The sequence below is a fragment of the Panthera tigris genome, chromosome A1, assembly GCF_018350195.1.
Source record: "Panthera tigris isolate Pti1 chromosome A1, P.tigris_Pti1_mat1.1, whole genome shotgun sequence".
Classification (NCBI taxonomy): domain Eukaryota; kingdom Metazoa; phylum Chordata; class Mammalia; order Carnivora; family Felidae; genus Panthera; species Panthera tigris.
In genome coordinates this window covers 159,178,173-159,201,195 of record NC_056660.1, presented here as the reverse complement: position 1 = coordinate 159,201,195, position 23,023 = coordinate 159,178,173, and the positions used below count along the sequence as shown (strand labels likewise).

At 36.1% G+C, this 23,023-nt stretch overlaps 1 long non-coding RNA gene across 1 annotated transcript; it reads right to left on the bottom strand.

The window, feature by feature from the left end:
* Nucleotides 1-18,770: 18,770 nt before the first annotated feature.
* LOC122231485 lies at nucleotides 18,771-22,805 on the bottom strand. Its single transcript, XR_006208743.1, has 3 exons — nucleotides 22,716-22,805; nucleotides 21,147-21,264; nucleotides 18,771-18,849 (listed from the first exon to the last, which is right to left on the bottom strand). It is a non-coding gene; the product is annotated as an uncharacterized LOC122231485 (long non-coding RNA).
* Between the last annotated feature and the right edge of the window lie 218 nt (nucleotides 22,806-23,023).

The window sequence follows — 23,023 nt, the reverse complement described above, 5'->3', positions numbered from 1 at the left end:
CTTCAAATTATATGTATGAAGAATGAGAAAAGAGTGAGGATATAAAGGTTTTAGGTAGGAAATAACACATTAAGTTTAGAAATCTTAGAAGTTAAGTTTAAGGCACAAAAGATACAAAGAGTGAGAGCAAACTGTAGCCCCAAGGACAAAAGGTGCTTGTGAAATACAATAAAATATTTTAAACAAGCTTTGTTTGCAAGTTTGGGAATCTGATTTAGATCATTCCCTTTATTTTTGGGAAAAAATGACTTGGTTTTAAAATAACCCACAGTTGGGATGTAGTCTAGTATTTCCTGTTTTTCACTTTAGAAAAGCATTACTGTAGGGGCACCTGGATGGCTCAGTCAGTTAAGTGTCTGACTCTTGATTTCAGCTCAGGTCATAATCTCACGGTTCATAGCAATAGAACCCCACACTCTGTCAGTGCAGAGCCTGCTTGGGATGCTCTCTCTCTCCATACTCTCTGCCCCTCCTCTGCTCATGTGGGCTCTCTCTCAAATTAAATAAATAAACTTAAAAAAATAGAAAAACATTACTGTAACTAAATTATCTTAATTAACAACAAAAAAATGAGACCAATGTAAACTCTCCAGAATATATTATTTCACTTATTCTTATAAGAACCCTACAAACCTGGATATTATTATTTTCTACATTTTACAGATCAGGAAATTTAGAGGGTGAGGTAACTTACCAAGTCATGTTCTCTTTCCTGTGGATAGTAGGGCTGAAGAGGTAGGATTCAAGTCCATGTCTCTGCTTATAAAGTCTCTTAACCATCACAACTAGTACAATTTTCCATTTATATATTATTCAATACTTTTTTTCATTTTCACTTTGTCTTCTTTTTTCTGGACTAACAAATTGCTGTAATCTTCGTATTGAAGGTACTTCTTTCTTAACCTACGAATTCTTCTGTTCTCTTTGAAATGATATAATCTGTGTCTCTTTTATTACGTAATATTTCTAGAATGAATTTCACTTGGTGCCAAACCAGAGCAATGCAAATAGAATTCGCTCAATTGTGTTAAATACTGTATTTAATGAAGGGTAAAATGTATCATAGAATTTTTGTGTTAGTGACACATTATTGACATTTTTCATTTTTCTCATGCTCTTTGGTGTTCTGTTCTCATTAATGTTTTGTAGGAATCTGTTGTCTGTGTGAACCACTTCATTTTTTTCTTTTATCAAATGAACTATTGTTGTTATTTTTAACCTGTTTATCCAATTTCTCAGGTTCATATTCTATTTTAATCCTAATTTTCAAAACAAAAGTAATTCTTCTAATCATTTGTAAGTTTGATTATTATTAACATTTTCATCTGAGCTTTTAATGAAAGCATTAAATAATACTAGCTTCTAAAAGACTTGTGTGAAACTCTAGGTAGTGTTTTCTCCCAATCAGGATATCTTACATTTATAATTACTTTCTGGGCTTTTTTTCTGAAATGGCTCCTTTTTTTTTTTTTTTTTTTTTTTTTTTTAAAGCAATGTTATCTCCCCAGTAGTTTAATTTTAGTTTATCCCATCTCCTGTCACAGAAGAAATTACACATATTGGCTTGAATAATAATTCATAGGTAGAGCTATTTTAGCTACAGTGGCTTTCGGTCATTTCGCCTTCCCCACTGCCAAAATGCTAATTGCTTTCAGAGGTTTCCACTCAGGGCTAACTAACTTAAGAAACATATCGGGCTGTGTATACCTGCAATACTCATAACGTGGTGACTTCAACAATGCAGTTCCAGCCATGCAACTAGAGCTAGTCAACACTGGGTAATCCACTAAGTGACTCAATAATGAAATCATGAAGCTGGTTGCACGCTATAGCTCAAATTTATGAGAAAGAGATAATTCAAAATTTAGCATGTCATTGAATTCACACCTGAAATTTACCTTTCTAACGTGTCTTACAAGGAATCTGAGTCTTGGTATATTCTCTGGTTTTTCTATACTTCTTTGCAAGACACTCCATGTTAACTCACTGATTTTCTTTAACTGTTAAGACTGATGGCAAGCAAAATGTCAATCAAATGCCATATTCTAACTTGAAACTTCTAGTTTCTGTTTGGGTTTCTGCCAGAATAGATTTATTATGAGTAAGTTCTCAAGTCAATCTTTCTCTTCTCTTTTCTTAAAAATAATAAAACACAATTTGAAGAGAGTGTTCTGTTTCTTTTTCTCTTTCTTTCTTTCTATTCTTCAGAGATTGTTTCTAATCAGAAGGTTGAAAATAATTGGACATTTTAAATCCAGTGGGAGAAGGATCTCCAATAGGTACCTTTTATTACTGTGTTTGAAGAATATCAGGTAATTGGTAGAACACTTAGAGATATCTAATTATCCACCTCCCATATCTGCCTGGTTTGACAATATGCACTTTGAATCTTCATACTATAATTTACAGCTATAAGAATCCATGCTATTTTGAGGTGAATTGTACCATAATTGTTTTAGGGTTTTTTAAAGACTTTGATGATATCATAACATACATCTATTTATTTATTTATTTATTTATTTATTTATTTATTTATTTATAGAGACAGCAGGGAAAAAAGACGGGGGGTGGAGAGAGAGAAAGAGAGAGCGAGAGAGGGACAGAGAGAGAATCTTAAGTAGGCTCCACACTCAGGGCAGAGCCTGATGCAGGGCTCGGTCCCACGATCCTGGGATCAGGACCTAAGCCAAAATCAAGAGTCAGATGCTCAACCCACTATACCACTCAGGTACCCCTGAATTTTTAACTGATTCAAGAAGAGTGCTAAGCTTGGTAGTTTTTATATCTACATTATAGACAGTTAATCATTATTTTGTAGTTCCTGGACATCAATGAACATTTTATTTATTGAGTAAATAATTATTTATAACAGGAAAATACAAACTTTCTGGTTTGTTAAACACAGTTTATTAATAAAATTGTTTAAATAATAACTCCTAGGATGATAAACAGCAAAAGGAAATGAATGGTGTCATATCAGAAATACATATATATGTATATATATATAAGTATATATATACATATATATATGACAGATGAAGTGTGATATATCTATCAATGTTTGATATGCAGATGAGCCTGAAGGAAATATATTACTCAGAAACATGTTTACTGAGAAACACTTGGTGCTGGGAGAACAATTCACTTTATTTTCTATTTATGATACTTAACTCCCTACTCTTTGGCATATATTTTTATTAGTTTGTATTATGCAGCATGTTCACAGGAAAGAGACACGAAGACTCACTGAAACAAAGGAAACAAGAAAGTGAACAGGCAGATACACAGTGAAAACAAAAGAATTCAGAATATTCAAGATCTTATTAAGTAGAGAAACTGGTTACATGCTATAGCTAAAATCTATGAGAAGCAGACAATTCAAAATTTAACATAAGCTTTTCTTATGAAACATATCAGGGCTGGCTTCAATGTTCCCGATTAATTTCCCTCTTACCAAAGCACATTTGCTGGCTTGTCATTGTCATATTTTTCCTTCCTGAAATAAATTGACTTTTAGCTAGCATTTTCCTGTTGAGACTATACATAACTATGTGCCCAGATGGAATTCAGGGGAGAATGAAAAAAGATGAAAAGTTTTCTGGGTAATGAAAATCAAAATTATAAAGTCTGTGCTCTGAATATCAGAGCCTACAGTTTATGTGTTTCCTTCTCACTGGAGAGCCCAGTAGATCTCAAAATGTTGTCCCTGAACCAGCAGCATCAACATCAACAGGGAACTTGTTAAAAATATGGATTCTCAGGCCTTACCCTACCAACTCAGATTCTCTGAGGATTGGGTCCAGGAACCTGTGTCTTAACAAACTCTCCAAATGATTCTTGCACATGGTATGAGAATTTTGGGATTAAACTCTTGCTACTCACAGTGTGGTTCTTAAGCCAGCAGCAAAAGTATATTGGCAGCTATTAAAAAATACAGACCTCAGAGCCATGAAATCAGAACATACATTTTAACTAGATCTTCAGATGATTCCTCTGTTCCTTAAAGTTTAGGAAGCACAAGGCTAGCCATTCTGTCCTGATGTTCAGCCTTGGATGTACAATGAAACCACCTGGGGATATTTAAAACACTACCTTCAGACATTCTGATTTAATTGATCTGGGATGATGTCAGGACACCAGGGATTTTTTTTTCAAAGCTTCCCAGGTAATTCTAGTGGGCAGGCAAGGTTAAGAACCACTGCTCTGAGCCCTCAAGCAGAGTTTATTTACTTTTTTTTTTTTTTCCTAATAAGCTTCCTTATATGATTTCCAATCTTGTAGGAAAACAATCTTCAGCTAAATTAATAGAAGATCCCAGAGTATTTCACCTTATTCTGAATGATAGATCACTCTCAAAGCACTGCCTTCCCCTCTGGGTTCCCTTCTAGAGAAGAATGTAGAAAAACTAGAGCTTGTTTAGAGGGGTGGGACCAAGAGAAGCAATGCAAATCATTCCTGTGAGAAATGGTTACAGGAATTTGTGAAGTTTAGGCAGCCAGAATGTTCTTTCAATCACAAATCAGATGTTATCACTCTCATGCCTGTCACGTGCCATTGCATTTGGAAAGAAATCTAAGCCTCTTACCAAGTCCCTACTTGATCTGTGCTTCCTACCTCTTCCACCTTATCTCATATTCCCTGCTCCACCCATTTCTCACTCTCTCCAGTCACGGTTGCCTCCACTGTGTTCCTTCATGATTTTGAAAGTTTTCTTATTTAAGAGTGAATTCACATTCTGTTCCTTTTGCTAAAATGCTTTTCCCTTGACTTTCGCAATGGGTGGAGCTTCAACTTCCATATCTACTCAGATTCATTGCCTTCTCTATGTACTCAGACCCTCTCAGTACCTTTTCTTGAACAAAAACCTACTTAGGTTCTTCCTGATACCTGCTGTGATCTATAATTATCTTGTTTATTTATTTTCTTGTTTATTATCTTCCCCATTTCAATGTGAGTTTGATGAGGACAGAGACCTTATTGGTCTTACTCATTACTGTATTAATAGTATCTAGAGCAGTGCCCAGCACAAAGTAGCAGGGGAGGGGGTGGTGGTAAATAATGGTATATTGACTGAATGAAAAATGAAGGAAAAGAGAAGACTGTGGGTACTATGATAGTCATTTTTAAAGATTTCAAGAATTGTGACTGGAAAGGTGTTTATATTTGAATGACTTTAAGGACTATCCCTAAAACCAAAATGTTAACATTGTAAGGGAACTAACAGAAACTCGCATAATTGAAAGGAATAGACAGACGAGGGAGAAGTTGTCATAAGTGTATGGGTACAAGTTTCAGCTGAATGGCATTTGACAGAGGTGTCAATGGGGTGACTTGAGCATTGAGAAGGTGATTGGTTTCAATGATCACTGACATCTTACTCTCATGACTCTAAGAGAATGAAAACGGAATGGGGTTGCTATGGAAAGATGTACTGTCAATATTGAGAAGACAGAGCACATAGCTGTACTGCCATGGAGAAAGGCAAAACACTTCAAAACTCAAGGACAAGACCTGAAAAGGATTATAATAGAGCCTGATTTTGTGTGTGTTAGAGCAAACAGCTCTATGCTCATCTGTGGAGTTTTAAGGTCACCACTGTGTCATTGCACAATATTGTGATTCATATTTTCATAGTAACATTTATATTTTCCTTTTTTAAAGAAGCATGACATGTTCCTTATAATTTTTATTTTGTAAAAATTATGTAAATGTTGCATATTTTATCATTTACCTATACTATTTTGACGGTGTTTGAGTATACATCCTGTAAATAATTATGTGTGAAACCAACCTTATATCAATATCCTTGTAGTAAAATGTTGGGCACCTTTAAGACTGACTATGCTACAAAAACAATGTCCTAGTAATGAAAATATTAATTTAAAGGGTATTTAAATACCTAAGACTTTAGGGGCACCTGGGTGGTTCAGTTGGTTAAGTGTCTGACTCTTGATTTCTGCTCAGTTCATGATCTTAAGGTTGCGAGATCCAGCCCCACGATGGGCTCCAGCTCCGCATAGGGCTCTGGGCTCCCATTGGGCGTGGAGCCTGCTTAAGATTCTCTCTCCTGTACCTCTGCCCCTCCTCTGCTTGTGCTCTCTCTTTCAAAAAAAAAAAAAAAAAAGACTTTAATAATTGTTGGAGCTCCTGGATGGTTCAGTCAGTTAAACATTCGACTTGGTTTTGGCTCAGGTTATAATCTCACAGTTCATGAGTTCAAGCCCTGCGTCGGGTGCTGTGCTGACAGTGCAGAGCCTGTTTGGAGTTCCTTCTCTCTTCCTCTCTCTCCACCCTTTATCCACTCTCTGTCTCAAAATATATACAAATAAACTAAAAAAAACAAAACAAAAAAACACTTTAGTAATTGTTATTTATAATGATAAACTTGAGTCATTAATATTCTTTGTATAAGGAGTCAGGCAAATAAGAAATTTATTTTGTAAAGAATCCCACCCAAATAGTTAAATAAAAGAGTTTGGATATATAAAATTAAGAAATCAACTTTCAAAAAAAAGAATTCACTAAGGGTCCCATAGCCAAGATGCTATGGGACACTCTTTGTCCCATATGGGACACTCTTTGTCTAAATTTGTGTACATAGATCTATATTACTTGAATAGACATGGTTAATACTAGAGATAATCCACATATAATCTCATTGGCCTTATTGGCACTGTCCAGTCTGTCAGCAAAAATGCATTATCATACTTAAGCTTTGCTCTTTTCTAGTAATGAAAAAGAGATTCGTGGGCTGATATTTCACTATTGATGTGTACAGTATCTATGTGTCAAATATATGTTTCAACCTCCACTTCATTCTGATAGTTAGATCTGCCATTTCCAGTCAGCAAATTTCATCAGAAAGGTTCAGTAGAAATTCCATAGAAAGGCCTGAAACTTTAATTAGTGAGAGAAGGGTACTAAGTATTAAGGAAATTTCTATAAGGTAGCTCTACCCCATTTTGGATATTCAGCTGTTTCTTTTTTGCTGTTGCCATATGCTTTGTTATCATTAAATTGTTTATCAATGAGCTCAATGCTTACAACTAATTTGGGCAATTAATTACTGGAATGGCTGATGGAGGCCCTAACAGAGAACTGGAGTCTGACTAATTAACATGTACACAGCACTTGAATTATAGTTTACCATTGCTACTGCCAGTTACATTACTAGAGCTCTGGAGGAGGATTTCTTTCTTAACCAGCTGATAACATGCTCTGTGCTTTTTTTCTGCACCATAATGAATCATCAGTGGTCACTCTGAGTCCCCAAATCTTCTAGGTTACATTTAATTATCTGTGTACTTCGTTCTATTTAGTCCTTTGCCCAAATTTGTTGATTTTACTTTAGCTCCTAAATTCGGTCTTCTTTTTCCCTGTAACTATAGTCCTCGGTTACATTCTCATTATTGCTTGCTTGAATTATCAAGTTTATTGGAAGTGGAATTAAAAAACCAGTAATTATTGAGGACTTTCTGTAAGCTAGGCATCATAGAAACATGTTTCAAACATTGTTTACTTTTCAGAACAATCATGAACGTTATATTATTATTCCTATTTTACATACAGGGGAAACTGAGATGCCACGATATTCTGTACTGTAGTTAAGTAGCCAGTTGGGAGCTCGTTGGGCTTCTTTCCAGCTCTCTCTGCAGCACCACACATGCTATGTCTACAATTACTCTGAGTACCTACCATGTTCCAGAAATTAAATTATGTAGGCGCTATGAATATGAAATGAATAAGACATAATCCCTTACCTGGGAGAGCTCATACTTCAGAAAGGAAACAGGCCTACACACAAATAAGTCAATTCTGGAACACAAGCACAAGTATTTGGAAAAAGGTAGAATGAGTAAACTCACAGAAAATAAAGAGGATGGTTGTGAGGACCAGGAATCACGCACGGACAAGGGAAGAAAAGAGGAAGGGGTATATCAGTAAGAACTGACAAGAGCATAGAAAATTAAAGATTGTGTGATATGGGGGGAAATACTATGGCTCCCTTTGCTGAAAGCTGTGTTTCAAAATAACCCTGTGAGGCAGACACACATGGTGCAGCTGGATTCAGGGGCTCAATCTGGAGCTGGGGTTTCTCTCATCTCTGCATTGTTTTGGTTGACTTTGACCCTGCGAGGGCTCTCCCCTCATGATCAGCAGCAGCTGTTAATCCGTAGCGGTGTGGTCTTCAAATCTCAAATGCAAAATAGTGATTCTGTCCCCTGATTCTTTTTTTTTCATTTCTTAAAATATTTATTTATTTTTGAGAGAGAGAGACAAAGAGACAGAGACACAGAGACAGAATGTGAGCAGGGGAGGGGAAGAGAGAGAGGGAGACACAGAATCCAAAGCAGGCTCCAGGCTCTGAGTGTCAGCATGGAGCCCCACGCGGGGCCATGGTCAAGAACTTTGAGATCATGGCCTGAGCCGAAGTCTGATGCTTAATCGACTGAGCCACCCAGGCACCCCTACCCTGATTCTTAGAAGTATCTTTGTCTCTAATTGTGTCAGGCGCCCATCACTGAACTAACTGATGCTGCCCAGGGTAATGTGCTATGCTGACTGGCTTCGGTTTTTATCACATGCTATCCCTAAGCTATCTTTGGGGGTTCACTTGGAACCTATGTGCTAAGAGGGAGAGGAACTACCTCAGGGCACTGTTACCAGGAGAAACACAAATGGGCACTGGGTGGTAAAAACAGCCATTTACTGATGTCATTGTTCTCCACACATGTTCGCTTTTCTTGTGTTCCCTTTTCATTTCAGATCCAGGTAAATGCACCAATGCCTTCTTAATTTAAGTCCATTCAACAATTAATCACTTAATGCCTGTTTGATGCCTGGCCTTCTGTTGGTCCCTGGAGAAACAGTTGAAAAAGACATGGATCCTACTTTCAAGAAGCCCATAGGCAAGAAATAATGTCTTATCTTTAAATAACTAAACATTTTTTTTGCATTTTCTTGACATAATTTAATCTTCTGACCTTATCAGTATTGTCTTCCTTAGATACTAGGCTTTTTGGAACCTGCTCTTTTTAGCTTGTTTTGTACTAGTTCTCAGTTTTGCAGACAACTGCTTTTCTTTGAAGAGTATGTCAATTGAAATTACTTTCCCAAGGGAGAAGAGAACATTGGGAATTTAGTAAGTTTATCCGTTTAGCGTTAAGTACTGTCACACACGTTGGTGAGAGATCAAAGTAATGAGAAGGAATTCAACAACCTTCATTATGAACTGCATTACTATTTAACTACTTTGTTCTTAAAGCACAAAAGTACCTAATTGTTAAAGAAAATCTGTCATATTAATTGTCAGATTTTACATATTTTTGTATTGCAGCTCATTTTATCTTAAAAATTAAAAAAATCTTCCATCAGAGCAAATACCTCCTGATGCAATCCAACTACCTTTATTTTTTTTTTTTAAAAAGATGCTTCAGGAGACACTTTAGAGCCAATGGTTTTGTCTGTTTTAATGTTGATAACCTATTCACTTATGAAATAGTCAAGAATTTAACTTATTTTCTATTTGACTTAAATAATGCAAGGTACCAAAGGAAATGTATTTTTTATTTATTTTAATTATTATGTGTAACTCCCTGGTTCTAGATCTTTGTAATTAGTTCTTTCTTTCTCTTTAATGTCCATCATGACTTTCATGGTTTATCCTCTGTCGTCATTTATCCATTTCCTTTTGTAGAGGCATTTGTACCTGATGATACCTGAATTTTTGCGGTGGATCTTTTGTTTTTCTTCTTTTTTCTCATCTTGTGTCTGTTTATACTCATATGTATACATATACACATGCATACTTACATACACATATATATGTATATGTATACATATGTACATATATATATACACATGTACATCAGTATATATTTGTTTAGTTAAAAACACTGAGTTTAGTAAGATGAGCATGAACACCACCATTTTACAAAAAGGGAGCAGAATATAACTGATTGATTTGAGGTCTTTTACTTAGTTCCCTGGGAAGTAGTACAAAAAAGTTCTTGTTGTATGTTCCTAATAAAGGTAATTAAAAGTTTTTGCTCTTTATGTTTATACCTATACTATTAGGTGCATACAAATTCATGAATATTATTTCCTCTTGGTGGATTGTTTATTATTATATAGATTTCTTCATCTTGGCTAATGACTTTTGACCTTATTTTGCCTGATGTTAATGTTGTTACTCAAGCTTTTTACAAGAATAGTATTTTTGACAATATCTCTGCTTCTTTCCCTTTATTTTCAATTTTAAGTTTGGCTTTTTCTTTTAGTTAGGTTTTTTGAAAGCAGTGTTTAAGTTGGAATTAAAGAAAAAATCAACTGATAATTGCTGTAATTAGAACTATTGTAATTTGTGGCAATTCATGTATTGGGTTTATTTCTTCTATTTTAACTTTGTGTTTTGTGGTTCTCTTTTTTGTTCTCTTTTTTACCTTCTTTCCTTTCTTTACATTGATGAAATTTCTTTTGTTTCTCTTATTCAAAAGCTATAACTTCTGTTTTTATTATTTTAGTGTTACTCTTAAAATATAAAGATACATTTTTAATTATAACTTTTCCTTAACAGGGCTCCCATTATTCAGTATTTCCATCCTTTTCCTAAACATAAAAAGGTATTAATATGTTTTAAGTGTGCATTGGGGATCTTTCTGCAATATTATTATTATTTAGATTTTTATTTTTACCACTCTAACTCTACAGATTTGGCATTTTTATTTTATTATTACTATTAAAATAGCTGACATATTATCAACTTCTGTGGTTTGTATTTCTTTAACAGTTGTTTTATTGCAGGTGCATGGATGGTAAGCTCTCATAGTCTTTGAATGTCTGAAAAGTTTTTTTTTTTTTTTTTTTACTTTCACTGCTAAATATTCATTTCAACTATTTAAAAAATTCTAAATTGATACTTTGTTTTTTTGTCTAATTGGTACATCAATTACTAACAGAGGTATTAAAATCTCCAACTAAGATGGTGCACTCTTCTATTTCTCTTTTCCATTCTGTCAATTTTTGCTTTATATATTTTGAAGGACTGTTATTGTGTCTTTATGATGAATTAAACCTTTTATCATCATGAAATTTACTTTCCTCTTTAGCTCTTGTAGGAGTCTTTTTCTTGTTTTCTCTTTTATCTGATAATATAAACCCTTCAGCTTTCTTGGGTGTACTGTTTGCATGGTACATCTTTTTCCATTCATTTACTTTCATTTTACGTGTTTACATCTTACTTTTCATCTTCATTTTTTAGCATAACATACATCTCTTTAGATTGCATATTATTTTTTAATCCATTCTAAAAATCTCTGCCTTTTAATTGGAGGGTTTAATATATTAATAATTAATGAAAGTATTGTTATGGTAGATGTAGGTGTACCATTTTATTATTTTTTTGTTGGTTCCTTCTGCTTTTTTGTTTGTTTCTGTCCCTCCTTTATCACCTTATATGGGATCATTTGAATATTTTAGAATTCCATCTTAATTGATCTATTTTTTACATTTATAACTTTGCATTGCTTCTTTTTTTTTTGAGAGAGAGAGAGAGAGAGAGAAAGAGAGAGATTAAGTATGTGAGTGAAGGACAAAGAGAGAGAAAGAGAATCTCATGAGGGGCAGAGAGAGAGGGAGAGAAGGAGAGAGAGAGAGAGAGAAGCAGGGCTCACTCCGGGGTCATGTTTTACCCGAAGCAGGGCTCATGCTCACTGGATGAGGGACTTGGACTCAGGAACCGTGAGATCATGACCTGAGCTGAAGTCAGATGCTTAAATGACTGAGCCACCCACACATCCGCACTGCTTCTTTTAATAGGTGCTCTATTATTACATTCTTAATTTTTCAATTTCCTCAGAGTTAATATTATACCACTTCACATGAAATAAAGAAAGCTTTCAATACTATAGGCCTATTTACCCCTGTTGTTTATGCAACAGTTGTCATATATATTTCATTATACTTTCCAAACCCACAAGACTATGCTATAATTTTGGCTTTAAATAATCCTGTGTTTTAAAGAAATTAAAAAGAAATATGTATATTTACCCAGATATTTACCATTTCTTGTATTCTTCATTCTTACTTGAAGATTTAAGTTTCTATCTGCTATCATTTCTCTTCGGTCTGAGGAACTTCTTTTAGTACTTCCTGTAGTACAGGCCTGCTGGCAATATATATTTTTTGTTTTCGTTTCTTTTACGTAAAAATGTCCTTATTTTGCCTTCATATATGAGGATATTTTCACTGGATATGGTATACTGAGTTGAGAGTTATGTTTTCTCCCCAGCTTTTTAAAGATGTTGTTCCACTCTTTCCGGCTGCCAGAAGCCTTAATAAGGTAACGGTAGCTCTAAATGTTGTTGCCCTGTGCATATGTATCATTTTTCTCTAGCTGCTTTCAAGATTTACCTGTCATCTTTGGTTTTCTGTGGTTTGACTATCATGTACTCATATATACTTTTCTTCATAGTAGCCCTGCTTGGGGATCTTTGAGATTTCTGAATCTTTAATGTGAAATTTTTATCAAACTTGGGAAATTTTCAATAATTTTTATTCAAATATTTTTTATGTTTCCTTTTCTTGTGTGTTTATTATTCAAGCCAATATGTGTAATTTCTTCTGTGACAGGAGATGGGATAAACTAAAATTAAACTACTGGGGAGATAACATTGCTTTAAAAAAAAAAAAAAAAAAAAGGAGCCATTTCAGAAAAAAGCCCAGAAAGTAATTATAAATGTAAGATATCCTGATTGGGAGAAAACACTACCTAGAGTTTCACACAAGTCTTTTAGAAGCTAGTATTATTTAATGCTTTCATTAAAAGCATTAACTTACCTAACTTAACCTAACTCACGTAAGGCCCATATTTTCAGCAGTGACGCTACTGTTCCTGTCTTGCATGAAACACTTGCAGCATCCCCTCCTCCCCAGGAGTCAAAATCCCACTGGTCAATGGCTCCCTACTGACCTAGGTGGCGGCACACTTGACACTTCGGCCCCTACCTACTCTTTGGACAGTATGGATATTATCTTTTATACGAATCTGAGTGCATCTTATTTGGTTTCTCTTAGTATTCCACCCACTTGCTACGTGTTTTGAGTAGATGGTGTGCATAAAGCATGACCCCACTGTGCTGTCCATGAAGACAAGTTTTTCTATCCTGCCTACTACATACAGCAATGCCTCTCTATATTCTTTTGCTCGCTCCTTTCTGTGTCTATCAGAAAATACATTAAATTTTCCTTTCCATTGTTTTGTGTAATCTAGATGATGCAGTCTTACTGGTATGTAGCCAGGCCTCCTGATTTTAGAATTAAGGCGAAGAAGATGGAATTAGTGAGTATTTATATGTAAGGTAGGATACTAAGGGGAGGAAGGGATAGTATTTGTGAAGAGAACACATTATAATTTTGGGGTTAAGATAACAGACTGTGAAGTCTAAGTGTGTGGCCTACAATCCTGGCTCCACTGTGTACTAGCTCTGTGGTATTGAAAAGTCTCATATTCAACAAGCTGGCAATAGACTTCCTATTAGGGAGAAACCTTTTAATTTTGATTCAGAAAAAAGACTTTGATAGGCAATTGGTACAGATGATGAAACTCTTAAGGTATAACTAATCATATTGCTCCAGGACAAAATAATAGGGTAGTAAACTTCTCTTTAGGAAAAAATAAAATTCATTTTTTTTGCTCCTGAAAGGAAATGGGTATGGAGTATGGTGTTGTGACACGGAGGCCTGATGGAGGAGGACTAAGCACTGAAAGTCCTTCAATGGTGGTGTGGCTAAAGGACATCTCAAGAAAAGAATGCATATTGCTTACTGTAAAGTTGCTTGTTTTCCTGAACTAAGATCCTGTCCTATTTCACAGCCCCCAAATTTCAGGTGGTATCACTAACCTCATCAATGGCTTATATGAGATATTTTTTTTAATTTTTATTTTTAGAAAGAGAGAGAGCACATGAGTGAGGGAGAGGGGCAGAAGGAAAGAGAGAGAGAGAGAGAGAATATATATATATACATACACATATGTGTGTGTGTGTGTGTGTGTGTGTATTCCCCCCACCCCCCACCCCGAGAGAGTAGGGAAGGTACAGGAGAGAAGGAAAGAGAGAATCCTAAGCAGGCACCACAGTATCAGCATGGAGCCATATGTGGGGCTCCATGCCATGACCCTGGGTTCATGACCTAAGCTGAAATCAAGAGTCAGATGTTTAGTGGACTGAGCCACCCAGGTGCCCAAGATTTTTATGTGTTTATAATTTTTAATGGAAATCTGCTGAGGCAGTCCATAGACTGAATGAAATCTTCAGAACCAGTGGAATGAACCCCAGAAGTGAACAAGAATTTATATTTATTTAAATCTATATTTCGGTATTTATAGAATCCCAAGAAGGGTTTCAGGTTTTAATTAGAAGATCCCAAGTTAACAAGTGATCACAAAAATGAGGAATGGATGGAAGGCAAAGCGAGCAGAAGAACTCTTGGTTGAGTGGGGGAGGTTAAAGATCAACTGAAGGCATCTCATACCCATCATTTGATCATTCCTACACTAATTCTGACCATAAGTACTTATAGAAGATTCTCATTGGGGCGCCTGGGTGGCTTGGTCGGTTAAGCGTCCGACTTCGGCTCAGGTCATGATCTCGTGGTCCGTGGGTTCGAGCCCCGTGTCGGGCTCTGTGCCGACAGCTCAGAGCCTGGAGCCTGTTTCAGATTCTGTGTCTCCCTCTCTCTCTGCCCCTCCCCTGTTCATACTCTGTCTCTCTCTGTCTCAAAAATAAACGTTAAAAAAAAAAATTAAAAAAAAAAAAAAAAAAAAAAAAAAGAAGATTCTCATTTATGATAGAGGTGTTCTCTAAAGTTGCCACAAACATTGAATTAATGAATACTGAACTAAGGGAAAACAGAGTTGATCAATGTTATGACTGATCAATACATAACCTGCTTTTAGGTGTGTTCCCATTTAGAGACACCTTATTTAACATAGACTTGACACATTAACATTGAATTCATGGCCACCAGCTCCCTAACGAACTCCTGAAAGAAGTTTCTCTCACACATAGACTTTTTGTGTGAAGCACATCAAGCTTTCCTGTGCTTAGGAACACTAGACAGAACTGTATTACTTTGCTTTGGGGCTATTTTAAACAGTGGAATGACCAACAGAAAGCACAACAATGTGAGAAACACGTGACACTAAAACAGACCACAGAAAGAACACTTGTTTATAGGACAGAACCTGAAACAAGAAGGCAGAGGGTCATCTTGTTCAACTTCAGCTAGGAATGTGGCCATCGGATGACTCTTTTTTTTTTTTCTTCTCTGTACATGTCTGTGAGTGACCTCAACAGCACAGCAAGTATTGATTTTGGGGTTACAAATAACTTTTGGTGAGTACTCAAATTAACAAGTACAGAGTCCCTAAATAATGAAGATTGCCTGCATTTTTATTTTGACAGGTGTCAATATGTGCTTAGGACTTGGCAGCCACAGGAAAATCTTCAGTTCTGTTTCTCATATTCCAAATGAACAGAAAAAAATAGAACATGATCTTTAATTATGTACTCCTATTTAAAACCCGGTTAGAGAAAATAGGACGAGTTCAGCAACTCTGCTTCTTTTAGAGGTTCTGCTTTCATACAACATGTGCATTTCCTCCAGAAAATTAATGAAATAAATTCCTAAAAATTTAAAACCCAGAAGTTTACAGACTTAGGAGTTCTTTCTAATGAGTAAAAACCATAGAAAAATTTGAAGGTAATTTGATACATTAAAATTAGTTTTATTCTATATTTCCAAAGTCCCAATGGCTTTTTAAATTTGAACACTTAGAAACATTTATGAAACCACAGCCATTACTAACAGAATGTATAAAAATTTGCAATTATTAAAGGTTCCTCTCTGACATCCTCAATGTCAAAGTAAGTCAAACAGGTATTTAACTCCACAATTCAAACCACATTGACTAAATCAAAAATATAACATTCACATAAAAAAAACAAAAAACAAAAACAACTTACTGAGCCTCCTGGGTGGCCCAGTCCATTAAGACTCCAACTCTTGATTTAGGCTCAGGTCACGAGTTCGAGCCTAGCATAAGGCTCTGTGCTAAGAGCTTACAGCATGGAGGAGACTTGCTTGGGATTCTCTGTCTCTGTCTCTCTGTCTCTGTCTCTGTCTCTGTCTCTCTCTCTCTGACCCTTCTCTGTGCACGTGCACTCTCTCACTCAAAAATAAATAAACATTAAAAAAAACATTTTAAAGACATTAGTGATAAAAAAATATAGTATTGGGTGTCTGACTTCAGAGAATCATATTTTTAAAACTTCGGCAACCAGGGTCTATCAACCATTCTGGTACTTCTTTCTCTTTCTCTCCTTCCCGTTTATTACTCTTGGGCAGCCAAGATTCATCCAATATGAAAATTATTTACAGCAACAGGAAATACTCTTACTTTATTAAAACTATTTATATGTGGTGTTCATGAGGGTAAGCTGTAAGGAAGGATATAATAAAGCCTCTGTTTAAATGGTGTCATCATAAGAGTAAGACAAGTGAATAGGGTTAGAAATGAAACTCCTAGGTCCCGCTACATGTACCACTATCAGAATGTGGCAGTTAGTCAAAAAAATTTTAATCTGAATAAAGCTTTAAAAAGCTCAGACTTATAGGTACCTAATTAGTGATCAGAATTTCTCTATCAGATGTGTGCAGGGGGAAAACTTGATGGTATGGTAGTCAGTAGATGATTTGTGTCTTTCCCTAAAGGGGTACTAGCTCACCTTTTGTAGGTTCATGCCTTCATTCTTTTGTCTAATGGAGCCATAATATCTTCCTTGGTTTTCCTGTTCTGCAAGAAAAGGATAACTTTAATTTTGTAGTGCCAGGGTTCGGTAAATACTCTGTGCCCAGATAATAGATTTATATTAAATGGATCATTTGAAGCTTGATTTTACAAATGCGGTCCCACCAGCACCATGTTTAACCTGAATAAACTAAATGTGGCACCTAATATTTTTGTCTGCACATGGTAAGAAATGTAAGCAATAAGTGTTTGTTGATATTGCCTGAACTAAAATGGACACAATATATAGATTTAAAAAAAACCAAACCTTATTTGTCTTTTTATTTATTTACCACTATTTGGATAACTAGATACCAGAGTAGGTGACCAATGAATGGCATTAGCCACATGAAGAGGTTAGATACTAATTGCTTTAGGATTTTTCCGCCTGTTGGGAGACAGGATCCCACAGTAATATGGCAGTATGATCCCATTTTACAGATGGAGGTAAATATATATATATATATATATATATTTATTTATACATATATTTATATATATTTATATGTATTTATATATATGTATATATATATTTATATGTATTTATATATATTTATATATATTTATATGTATTTATATGTATTTATATATATTTATATACATATATATGGAGACACTAGGTGACATATCTATGAGAAATGAGCTTAGTCAGAAATAGAAATTGATATAAAATATACACAGCAACAATGATTAACTCCTTTACCTTATTATTTGCCTAACTCCTTTGTTTGTAGTTCAGGAAGTGAAGTTTTGTTTATTTTTAAGGATTCTGGTTGGAGCCTATCAAAACTAACTGGACCAAGGGCTCTAGGGTCTGTTAACAAATAGTAAAAATACATGCTCTGACTTGATTAGAAATTGCTTAAAACATTAATCACACTCATATCATTTAACTAAGTTGTCTACCTCCCTGTTTTATTTCAATCTCCATTCAGTCGTCAATGAACAGAAAGCATCCTGTGGTACAGTTTCTTTTCTACTTGCCTGACTTCTCTTAATGCTTTGTTTTGTCTTTGAAAGATAAATGCAGAAATTTGCAATGATTTAAAGGAATAGAGAAACTTTCAGGCCAGATTCTATACTTTCCTGTGTGACCTAGAAAGAAGGCAAACCCATTAATGCAGGATTTGATTTTCTAGGAGAAGCACTGGACTTATCAAAGCAGATGTTTGTAAGCAGTCCATTTACTCATATAATAGGTAACTCTCCTCCCTCTGGACCCTCACACACAAATGGCAAGAATAGTTTAACTTTCTTACTTACAGTCAGATATGATCTATATTTCCTGATCATGCTCAGCATGGACTAATGGTTTCATCTGTCTACAGAGATGAAGATCATAGAAAGGGACGGACCCAACATACTATATTGAGTATTTACCATGTGACAGGTTGTATATTAGAACATTCTAAGCACATTATCATATCTTATCCTCCCAACAACCTATAGAAGTAAATACTATTCACATTTTATGGTGAGAGCTTGAAACATAAACAAGTTAATGATATGGTTAGTAAGTGGAGATGGTTGCTAAATTTGGGCACAAAACAAAATTAGAAGCTTGGTGTAAAGAGGGCCCAGGAAGAAAGCAAAGGATACATATAACACCTGTGAGGAATAAAATCTGCTTCGAGTACTTTTGGGGAGTTCAGGCACTCCTTTTGCAGAATCAGATGAGTAGCACAGTTATCTATGTCCTTGTTCTTTTTACTAAATTCATCCCCCTCTCACAACAGGGGAAGTTTTTGTTCATTTAGAGTGCATGTTTTTAAAGCTATTGACCTAGAGTTGTCATCACACTCTTCCTACTTCAAATAGTCTGAGTATTAAGATAAATATATTCTCCATCACTTTACTGCTAACCAAACAGACCCTTCAAGCATAGGGGAAGAGCCAACTCATGAAAAATAATATATAATACTTGCCTCCTCTCTAAAATATACATGGATTGGAATATCACCACTCTGGAATAGAAGTAGACCATATAAGAAGGCAGGCATCTAGAAACATATATAAAAAAATGTAAAGAAGTACATTAAACACAATGGATAAGTAGAAAAAAGGCATAATAAGGCAGCTGGGTTCGGGAGAGGGAGAGCAGTGGAAAATCCCCCTTAGACATTTTTTTCAACACATGCTAGAAGAAAAGAAACTCAGCAGAAAGGGCTTCTCTTAATGTGGAGCTATTTCTCCATCCCAAGGCTGGTCTTCCTATTTCACGTTTCTCAGTGGTCAAGTTTCATGCTCTAATTCCTTAGTACTTCTAGGTTGTGTGGTCTGGCCTGCAGTGACTGTTTAGGAAGCCAGCCTCTGCAGATTCAGTGTGGTGTTTCATGCAGAAGTAGAGAGGGTGACAGCAATAAGGGGCATGACTGGGCCACAGGGCCCTGCAGGCACAAAGATTCACCCAGAGCTCCAGCTAGCTTGAAGAACTTATCCATGGCACCAGTATAAGGCAGCTGCAGAGTGGTCCAGCCAGTGACTGTTATCTTTGGAAAGAATGAGATAATCAGACATTCTGAGAAGGCACAAAGGTTTGTGTCCAATAAGCAGGGCTACCATAGTCTCCCTGAGGGTCATCTCCTTTCTAGCCAGCCAGAAGAGAGAACATAGAGGTGTGTATCTGGGACCTTTTCATGGGATAAAACCTCCAAGGCACACATCCCTTCTGTTCACATTTTATTGATTACAACTCAGCCACATGGCCACATTTAATTGTAAGGGAAGCTAGGAAATGTAGTTCAGTTGTGCATCTAGAAAGAAGAGGGAAACATGGGTTTTGAGGGGCATCAACTGTATATTTTAAAAAGTGTAGCCTAGTGAAATTGAGTGCCTTGCCAAAAGTCACACAACTTAGAATCCAAGTTCTCCCTACAATGATATGCTTCTTACTTTTTGCCTCCAAAGCTATCTGCAAGTCTGTGGATATGAGCATCCATACTGTGTTCCAGACAGAGGGGTGGACACTTTGGTTTTGAAAGAAAAGCACAGCATTTAGAAGATACATTTAATAGGCCTAGCCATATCTCACCTCTTTTGATATTTTAAAAGAAAATCTGAAATTATGGGGAAATATTTAACTTCATGACATTAAAATTAAAGTTTAGCAAAAATTGGTTGTTTAAACTAATAAAAAAAATTCTTGTTTGACATTTCTGTGAATCATTGAACCAAAAGAATCAAATCATGGCCCCTCTGTGAGACTAAAATGTAGGTAGATCATTTTTTTCCAATCTTTGAAGAACAACAAGGCATTCTGGTTTAGTAAATGTTAGACTAAGCCAAAATATGGGGACACAAACAAATGTTATAAACAAAATATTTCAAGTACCATGTAACATAAAGTAAATAGGATAGTAAAGTAAATAGTTCAGAACATTGGCTAAATCTCAAAGTTGAGGCCATTGGATGATAAGTACTTCATGGTCTGAATCGATGGAGTAGATATATCTTTGCAGCACACACTTAATATGCGATCATATAGATCTGTGAACATCACTCAACTCTAGTCTATATTAAAAAGGGCTAGAGGAGAAGTTGGGTGGTTCAGTCGGTTAAGCATCTGACTCTTGATTTTGGCTCAGGTCCTGATCTCATGGTTCATGAGTTTGGTCTGTGAGATTAAGCCCTGTGGCAGGCTCTGCACTAACAGGGGGATTCTCTTCTCTCCCTCTCTCTCTGCCCCTCCCCCACTCTCATGAGTGTGAGTTCTCTTCCTTCTCTCTCTCTCTTATCTCTCTCTCAAAATAAATAGAAGTAAACTTAAAAAAAGGGCTAGAAATGTATCAGCTGAGCTCTTTAAAGAGAATTTTTAGGAGTGGGGAGTACTGTGGCATTTTTTTCCCTCTCACTCATGGGAAGGAAAAGGATAGGAGAGGGTAGTTCCTTCCCACTTCCTCAAGGCAAGTGGGGGGAGGGGGACACAAAAGAACCATCCATTAAATCAAAGCTGTTTGCAACATGAGGAGACTTGTGCTCACCTCCTGTTCAGAAAATACTGAAGGCAGGAGTCAGGCTGGTGTGTTTCCTCGGCTGGTGAGGCAAGGATTGAGGGGCCAGCAGTTAGCTGTGCTCCGTAATTTGGTGAGAGTCAAACATTCAAGAGCCTTCCTAAAGGGCAAATGGGCACATGAAGAAGATAGACAGGCTTAAGTTTTCTCAGGACCCAGTCCAATGGGGCTGAATGTTGGGGCAAGAGAAACACAGCAGAGGGTCCTGAGTCAGGGGAGTGTACTGGGCTATGGGAACTCCCCAGTGTACCTCATAGAGGTCATTGTTATCAGATCTTTATCCCTACCTCTTGGAAAACGTCCTTGGATTTCACATTCTGTTCTGCTAAGCTCTCATTACCGGCAGCTCTCATCCATCTCTCTCTTTCCAGTTGCCTCTCTGCCTTGCTTCCACTGTCTGTGGAGCTGAAAGTAAAGTTAAAAATGTAAGAAGTGTTCCAGGTAATTCTGGTGCTATTTAGTTGCAAAAAGCAGGTGATCTTCACACAGGCTTTCTAATTTTCTTTTACCAAGTTGATTAACCTTTTAGTGTGTTCTTGATTTTCCCCTTTTAGGATTCAGTTTTGCTAAGCATTTGCAGTGGGTTCAATTATTTTTGGTAAGTCACTACATGAGTCTTTCCTGCTTAATTTTAAGTGAGAGAAAACCAAATTGTAATTTAGGGAGTACTTTTGGCTTCTGGTGTGTTATGATCTATTGTGGGGAAAAGGGTTTCAAATCTAGAAGGACATTGTATATCCTCTGTGTTGTCACGCTTTCTCCTCGCCAGACCACATCCTTCAGATTGGGGGGGAGGGTATTGGTGAGATTTTTAAAAATATATTTGGGACTTTTTTCTTCTCAGTGTTGCTTGGGGGAATAGGAGAAGGACATACATCATTCCCAAGGGCCTTCACTTTTTAAATATAATAGAGGACAATCATAAAGATCGACATTTTAATTAATTAATTAATTTTTATTTTTTTATTAAATTTTTTTTAATGTTTATTTATTTCTGAGACAGAGAGAGACAGAGCATGAGTGGGGGAGGGGCAGAGAGAGAGGGAGACACAGAATCTGAAGCAGGCTCCAAGCTCTGAGATGTCAGCACAGAGCCCGACACGGGGCTCGAACTCACGGACCATGAGATCATGACCTGAGCCAAAGTCAGACGCTTAACCGACTGAGCCACCCAGGCGCCCCAAGATTGACATTTTTAGATTTACAACAGCACTTGTAAACAATTGTTCCACATTTAATGATTGGGAAAAAGGAAAACTAAATCCAATAAAAATTCAATCATTTTCTTGTCTTTTTAAGAGTAGTAGATGTAAAAAGAACAATTTAAGTCTAAAATTATTTAACTTGATGAATTAATAACATAGTGAAGACTATGCGCAGATTTAAAATGTTCTTTTCAGAAAATACAATTTAAACAATTACAACATTAAAATAAAGAATATTCTTGTGGCACCTGAGTGGCTCAGTCGGTTAAGTGTCCGATTTCGGCTCAGGTCATGATCTCACAATTTGTGAGTTTGAGCCCTGCGTCAGGCTCTGTGCTGACAGCTCAGAGCCTGGAGCCTGCTTCAGATTCTCTGTCTCCCTCTGTCTGTCTTTCCACCACTTGCACTCTGTCTCTTGCATTGTCTCAAAAATAAATAAACATTAAAAAAAATTAAAAAAAAAAGAATATTCTTGTTGAATTCTGGTGAATATACCAGCTGAAAAACAAAACTAAACACCTTTCTTTCTTTTTGAAATGTTCTCTTTGGTAAAGAAAATCAGATATTTAAGATTTTCTCCCTCTTTAGTTCTTTTAATAATGTATCATGAAAGAATATGGAAATCGTATTGTACAGAGATTCTCTGTATACCTTGAAAATAAAAGAGAGATTTACATAAGTTTTTAGGAAGAATGCTAGGAAGATGCCTGAGAAGAACGAACAGGTTTTATCTGATTGTTAAACTCTCTATACTGTAATAGGCCACAGGATAGAGCCACTGAATTTTACAACTTTTGGAGGCACCAGTGACATCATAGTCCATATCAATGTCATCCCATGGAGTTGCATGGTATTGTGTGGTATACAGTCTAAGCCACATGGCTGTAGGTGGAGGCCCTGCCTCTTTTTTATATTACCTTTAGAATAATAACAACAACAACAAAAACTTCTAATGTCTA